Genomic DNA, 7466 nt, shown 5'->3' on the forward strand with positions numbered 1-7466 from the left:
GCTCATTAATAAAAAATTTCTGATTAAGATGTTTTCTCAGGGTACATGAATGAACTAAGAAGGTATATAATGTTTTTTAACAACAAAATGTTTTGAAAAGGTAATGTCGATCTTCCTCTCTGTTGAACAACATATTTTGAAAGGGTTAACCCTCAGAAATTACTTAAAGGTAATTTCATAAACATAAGAATGGGAGCCATAAGGAATGTAATTTACAAAATAAACAGTTATAGAGGCTACTCTGAAAAGATGGATCCTAGGACTTTTGAATAGGAAGATGCACAAAGGTTGCCTGCTTTCTCAGAGAACAGATGGGTGCAGTTGTACAGTGCTCCACTCTTTTATCAGAAAAAAAAGGAGAGCATATGCACTTGGTCAGCTATCTCTTATTGATTTACAGTAAGCAGTAAATCCATCACACCATTAAGAAAACAAAAATAAAATTTGAAGGAAGGCAGCCCTTGTCAACAGAAAGACGGAGTGTAGCGTATGTGTCTCCATTTAACAGTGCCAGACAGCTCTGCAGGAATTGGAGGTTACCCTTCACCTGCTTCCATTCTAACTCGACCAGTTCCACTAATTTTTTCTGAATGCAGCAATTTTCTTGTCTTAAAATCTTTGCAGATTCAGATTTTTTATTTTTCAAATTTCTGACAACCTAATTGTTGGGAAGTTTCAGCCTGCAGAACATCTGCATTCCTTTTCGTTCTTGCTTTATCTGGTGCTTTACTAGCATTTTCAAAATCCGCTAGTGGCCTAAATCTTCTATAGAGAAGCGCCTTAGTAGCTTGACATTTTCTTGTGTAATATTTTAAACAGTCAGAAGATTTGAGGTCCTCATCAGCAAATACTCGTGTTTCTGTTTTTCTTGTTTTATCAAACGGTTCTGAAACTTTGAGAAAAAACTTGCATATATCTGTAGAATCCTGAGTTCCTAAAGCATATATATAATGAAAGAACCAATTCTCTCATAAACATCTTTTGCAATGATTATTGTAATCTTCTTTTGCAATGATTATTGTAATCATCTTATTGTATAATAATAATAATGTTATCATCTTATTGTAATCACACTTGTATGTGATCAAGTCATCCTACCACACTGAGCAGATAAATCCTTAAATCAGTTGTGATATTCTAAAGATATGTTTGTTCTTGCTCAGAGAAATCATCTACATCCTTTACTCCTGAAATAATTACTCTATCTGCTGATTTAACCACAATTTTAAAGACATTTTCAGGTTTTTCTTTTTTCTTTTTTCCTCGCACACTCAAATCTTTTCTCAAGGCAGGATGTGCTGTCACATGGGATGGGAAATCGGCATGTCCTGCAACTGTCTTCTTGAACATCGCCGGGCATTCAAGCCCCAGTATCTGTTGCATCATTTGTGAATTCTTCCCCAAGTTTCTGTCATTTTTCCCTTGAAGCATCAAACTCAGGCCTTGGTGGTGCTGGTGGGATAATTTTTCGTTGAAAGACTTACAAAGCCAGATTAGTTGCTCATGTCATCAGCAAGAGAAAACTCATTTTGTTTAAAATCTGGCAATGAACTCTGGGTGAACAGTGACTTTTACTTTATCCCTTTCACTAACAGGATCAGAAATGTCTACCTGCCAAACAGAATCACTCTGAAGATCTACAATTATTGCTTTAAGTCCGCAGTTCTCCTGGGGGAGGAACTCAGGAGTGTCCTCCAGTCTTTCCTGGGGGAATGACGGGGCCTGGCACATGGGAGAGGGTGAGTAGGGGAGACCCAAAGGGACAAATTAGTGCCAGGCCTGCAGGGGACTGGCTGCTCCCACCCTTGTGGTGGTTTTTATTTGCATTTCCCTAATGGCTAATGATATTGAGCATCTTTTCATATGCTTATTGGCCATTTCTATATCTTTCTTTGCCCCTTTTTAAATTGGGTTGTTTGTCCTTTCCTAATTGAGTTGTAAGAGTTTTTTTATATATTTTAGACACAAGTGCTTATCAGATACATGATTTGCAAAACTTTTCTCCCATTTTGTATCTTTTTGTTTTCCTTTAGGATCAGGAACTCACAGAGTTTTATATATCAATGTTTCAATCATTCATAGTCTTTATTCTTTTTGATCTTCAAGTTGACCTGTGTTTAGCCAGTGGGAGTCCTTCCAAATCTGGTTTTGTGTTCTATCAACATGACCCATGTCTTTGATAGCTTCCTCGTGAAGGTAAATTTCAGGTGATGTCATAGACAGATGAAGGCGGCTAGAAGCCCAGCCCATAAGCTTATCCAACCGTTAGGGGCCATGAGCAAACCTGGCCATAAGCACAGCCTGGCTTCCCACAGTGGGGCTAAGGTTTGTTGTCAGAGATGTGTTGCAGTTCTGTTGATCTAGTTTTTCCCCAATCTAGTTGTCACCAGACAACAGAACCAAAAGATTGTGCTAGAGATGTAGATATGAGGACCAAAGAGATTGCACATAACACCTTTGACCTTCTCCAATTTCAAAATTCAATAGTGATAACCCTGTCTCATCCTTTCGCCCTCTAAGAGACTAGATAATGCTTTGAGGCTTAAAAGGTTGTGCAATATTCAGAACCTGATTTAAAAAGAAATAAAAACCTGTTTAGTAGCAAAATAAAGAGGTTAACAGGTAGGAGCCTACCTTCTAGCTTCAGTAAAGTAGAATGAAGGGAAAAGGGAAAGTAATATTTGTTGAGTGACAGTATTGACAGTGTCAGGGGTTTTACAGAGGTGAGTCCTTTTAGTTCTCACAGAAACTCTACAACTTATATGATGTGAAATTTATTCTTTCCCTTTTATGGTTGAAAAAAACCTGAGCGCTAGTGAGACTTAATAACTCACCAAATGTAGGTGGGGTTGAGTTGGCCTGGTAAGGGTCTGAGGCTGTCCCATTGCACCAACCTCGCTCAGAAGGTGAGAGTGCCCTGTAAGCAAGGACTTGGAGTCCTTGGTTACACAAGATGCTCCTTCAAAAGGTTACGTGGTTATGTGTGTTGGAGAAAAATTACAGAGCATGAGCTTCTCTTGTAGTATCACAATTCATCTAAGCTTACTAAAGGCATTGAGGAGAGCTGCAGAAAAGAATCACCCTTGCATAATTCAAATAAGTTTCCTGAATATGTTTGACCAAGAAAACTCCCTCTGCCAGGTTGGTAAATGCCACCTATATTTAGAAAGTGTGTTAAGTGTGCTTGCACTTAGGGCTGAGACTTTGTTGCCCTGCAACTGTCCAGTTCCTGTCACCTTCCAATGGAGGTTGTAACCCCCATTGATGATGGTTGCCTGAATCAATCGTTTCAATATGGATTGCAAAGTCATGATATTTCTATTTCTATTATTCCTTCTCCATTTATTAGCTACTAAGTTATTGAATTGCTCAAGGGAGTGAAGATTCCTTGCATATGAAACCATTTCTTCCTGACTTTTCTATCCACAGTGTGAGAACAGGTAACCCAGGACTAACATGGAGAGAGAAGACGGAGAAGTGGCCTTAGCTGAAAGGAGTAACGTGGTAACTACATCCGTGAGGGCAGCACAAAGGGTGAATGAGAGGTAGGTCGGAAAGAGCTAACTTGGGTAAAATATTATGCATTGATATTTGAAATGGGACATCAGCCTTTGAATTTGTCACTGGTTCTCACTGAACTGCCGAGTTTCTCGGTTACTCATTTACCACATTCTTTAAATGATTAGGCCAGTCATACAAACATGTGCTACCTGATTGGGGCCAACCCCAGGCAGCTCCTATATTGTATGATTCCACTTATATGAAATATCTCGAGAAGACAATTCATAGAGACAGAAAGTAGATTAGAGGTTACCAGGGGCTGGAGAAATGGGGAATTATTGCTTAATGGGTGCAGAGTTTCTGTTTGGAGGGATGAAAAAGTTTTGGTAATGGATGCTGGTGAAGGTTGATAACATTGTCAATGTAATTAATAGCATTGAATTGTGTGCCTAAAAAAATGGTTAAAATGGGAAATTTTATTTTATATATACATATATAATCACAATAAAATTTCAAAAATAAGTACAACTTTATTATCTATAAAATATTTTATCATCCACTAAGTACTTCCTCAGAAATTGCCTTTTCAAACTTACAGTTCTGTGAGGTAGACAAAACAACCCTTATTATCCCCATTTCTGGATGAAAACGAAGGTAACGTGAGGCCTGAATCAGAGAAGGAAGTGTTTTCGCTCTTGATGATTCAGAACTACCCTGCTCCCTTTTTTCATTCTTTAAATACAGTCAGTTTATTTCAAATAGAAGCTTTTCTTTATCATGTGAAGTCACTGGGATCTTTGTGGCCTCTCCTTGAGAATGCTGATAAACGTGCCTAAAGCTAATTAGCAGCCCAGTTAAAAGCATACAGGGGCCTATTTTGAAAGGAAATAAAATATTTTTAAGGGAAAGAGAAGGAACTAAAATGATTTGGCCCATTATAAAAATGCTGTGTGGATACATGAAAAAAATCCATAACCATGCAATAAATACTTATGACTACAAATATTTGTAATGACATAAAAATGTTTTCAATTAAAATTATAGTCAAAGCAATAATAAATTCTTTCTGTTTGGGCAAAATTCTAAAAACATTAATTCTAATCAGTGATTGAACACATACATATCCATTTTCCCTGAATTAATTATGTAACGAACAAAAGTCCTTCCTACATAGCCATTTTGCTTAATTTCTAAAAAAGAAAGAAAAACTGTTTAGATAATACAAAGTTTATCATCCAGGAACACAGAGATCTCTGGACCAGGGATTAAAACTGAGATTAACCAGTGGACATCCCGCATTTGCAAGAGGCTTTGGAGGCTTCTGAAGCATGGAGGCTCCTTTTGCAATAGGCTGCAGCAGTATTATCACTTCTGAACTTTGATGGCCGTGTGAGATGATTGACTCAACGCAAGACTTTTGCAGTCACTTCTGCAAACCAGGGATTCAAATTAGACTGTGAGGCTTTGCATTTTTACCTTCCATACAAATGTCCAAGTTGCATGAATGAATCACGTTGGCTTGGGCCTTTCTAAAGTTTTATGAAATAATATATCTGGGTCTCTTCTCTACTAGTGTGTTATCTTATGCATTTGACCATAATGCCTGCTGCGTATTTAAAGTAGCAAAGACACAAGTTAACAGGAAAAAAGTCTTCTTTGTGACATCACAGAATAGTGGGGAAAGCATGCCTTTTACTTGGATTCAAATCCCAGGTTAGCTATTTGCTAGCAAATTATTCTCTTTATATATATATTCCTTTATTTAAATATTCCAGCACATACTCCTCCGTGCTCTGGGAAATAAAGAGAAGGCTCCGATGTGGAAAGCAGATCTCCTGAAACCAGCCTAAGCCTAGGGTGACAATTCTAATTAGGGGCTGATCCCCTTTGCCCATCTGCCACACTGACCAGCCTCAGAATCACCTGTAGTGTTTATTAACCATGCAGCTTTCGGGGCTCCACTCCGAACCTACTGAGTCTATAGGGCTGGGGTCTAGGGATCTGTGGATGATTCTTTTGACAGCTCAAGTTTCAGAACCACTGCTCGAGGTAAAGAAATATATTAGGGATAAGACTTAGCTGGGAGATCCAGGAGTTCCTTATCACTTGGAGAATCCCCCTTCTCTGTCAATCTTGCAGAAGCAGCTTGCTTTTATTCAAGAAGCCATTCAGTTTTCTTATGCTCACATTCTGGGCCGAAAAGATGAGGGTGAAATAATATATAAAAAGTGCCTAATGCTCAACACAAGGTAGAAATAATATTACTCATAATCAGAACTCTTGCTTCTCTTAGGTTGTACATTCCTACCACCTTCCTTGTGTTAATATGGGATTGCAGTATTTCAAGATACACTTTCATATAAGATCAGGATCAGGTGTGATCCAGAAAGACTGTAGACCCTAACAGAAAACGAATCAGATTCAATAAAAGGTTTAGTATCTTAATTCCCAAAGGCATTTCTTCTTTGTAATGTTCTTTGTTTTGAATAGGTAACAAATGCCCATTGTACAGACTTCAAAAGTAACAACAATATACAGTGAAAAGTTAGCCTCCACATTTCCCTTGTCCCTTAGCCATCCTTAGGCACAACCAGTACTAATATTTCTCCTGTATTTTGGCAAACATAAGTTTACATATTTTTTTTCCCTCTGCATGAATGACTAGCATACTTTGAGTCTGCACCTTGATTTTTTTTTCTTAAGAATAAATCTTAAAGATCTTTCCATATCACCACACAGAAAGCTCCTCCATTCTTTTTAACTGCTGCATAGTATTCCATTGAATGCATATACCATAATTTATTTACCCAAATCCCTGTGAAGGATATGGATGTTATTTCTAATCCCTCCATATTAAAAACAATGCTGCAATGAACATCTTTGTACATGAAATCGCACAAACTTGCTTGTCTATCCTATGATATACCTCTAGAAATGGAATAGGGCCAAAGAGCATATTCATTGTTACCATTAATGCATTTGGCCAAATCGTGCACTAAAGAGGTGAACATTCCAATTTTACATTCCTACAGGGCAATGTCCTAGAATCCCTTTTTCCCCACACCTCACTAAAGGCGATTTAACTGACTGAATCATGGATTTTTAGCCAGTATCAAAAAAGAAAAATAAACAAAAAACCCCAGCATTTTCCTCTCTGATTTCGTGCAAAATCTGAAAGTTGTGCTCCACCACCCATGCTCCTAGCCAAGTCTCCCATGATCCACCTCCTTTAAATATGTACAGTATATTGATTTCATATATATGTATATAACCGACTGGACTTAATATAACCTTTATTTTCAACACCTGAACAAACACACTTCCTTGGGACAAAGCTTTTTACTAATCACAAAGCTGTGCTATTTGTCTATTCTTTCATCCTGAGCGTCGGCTGCTTTGGTTTCGGAACTGGCAGTGCTGCCTCCTTTAAGCCAGTAGTTTTCACTGGCTGCGCAGCGAATTTCTGCAAGGAGCTTTCGAAAATGCAGATGCCTGGGCCCCACCACCGGAGACTCTGATATCATCAGGCTGGGGTGAAAATGGAGAACTCGCCGGCTGTGGTCGCATCCCCCAAATGACAAGTATTTCAGGGCTGACCCTCTCCACCAGCCCTCGGATGGTCCGGCCCTGGGGCGCCGAGGCCGGGGCATGGTGCACCGCTCAGAGCTGCCCCGACCGGGGGGCGTGGAGGCCGGGGAGAGGAGCCGCGACCGAGCGCCACCAACGGCAGCTGCCCCGCCAAGGTGCCCTTGTGGGGCGCCGGGTGCGCAGATAACCAGCCAGCTCGCCGCTCCAGGGCGCACAGCCTCCCCGCCCGCAAAGCCCGAGAAGTCACCTCCACTCTGGGCGCTGAGAAGCCCGCTCTCCCCTCCCGCTGCCACGACGCCTTAGCGACGCCTTAGCAACGCCGGCCAATCCCCGCAAGGGCCTGACAGCTTTGCGGCGCCAGGCCACGCCCTCCACGC

At 40.1% G+C, this 7466-nt stretch overlaps 1 long non-coding RNA gene and 1 pseudogene across 1 annotated transcript; one reads left to right on the top strand and one right to left on the bottom strand.

Annotated features, from left to right (window-relative positions):
• Positions 1 to 415: 415 nt before the first annotated feature.
• On the bottom strand, positions 416 to 1731 carry LOC119519911 (annotated as a pseudogene).
• An 888-nt stretch (positions 1732 to 2619) lies between these two features.
• LOC119519834 lies at positions 2620 to 4976 on the top strand. The gene is made up of 3 exons (XR_005214088.1): positions 2620 to 2723; positions 3430 to 3545; positions 4741 to 4976. It is a non-coding gene; the product is annotated as an uncharacterized LOC119519834 (long non-coding RNA).
• Positions 4977 to 7466: the final 2490 nt, after the last annotated feature.

The sequence above is a fragment of the Choloepus didactylus genome, chromosome 24, assembly GCF_015220235.1.
Source record: "Choloepus didactylus isolate mChoDid1 chromosome 24, mChoDid1.pri, whole genome shotgun sequence".
Taxonomy (NCBI): domain Eukaryota; kingdom Metazoa; phylum Chordata; class Mammalia; order Pilosa; family Megalonychidae; genus Choloepus; species Choloepus didactylus.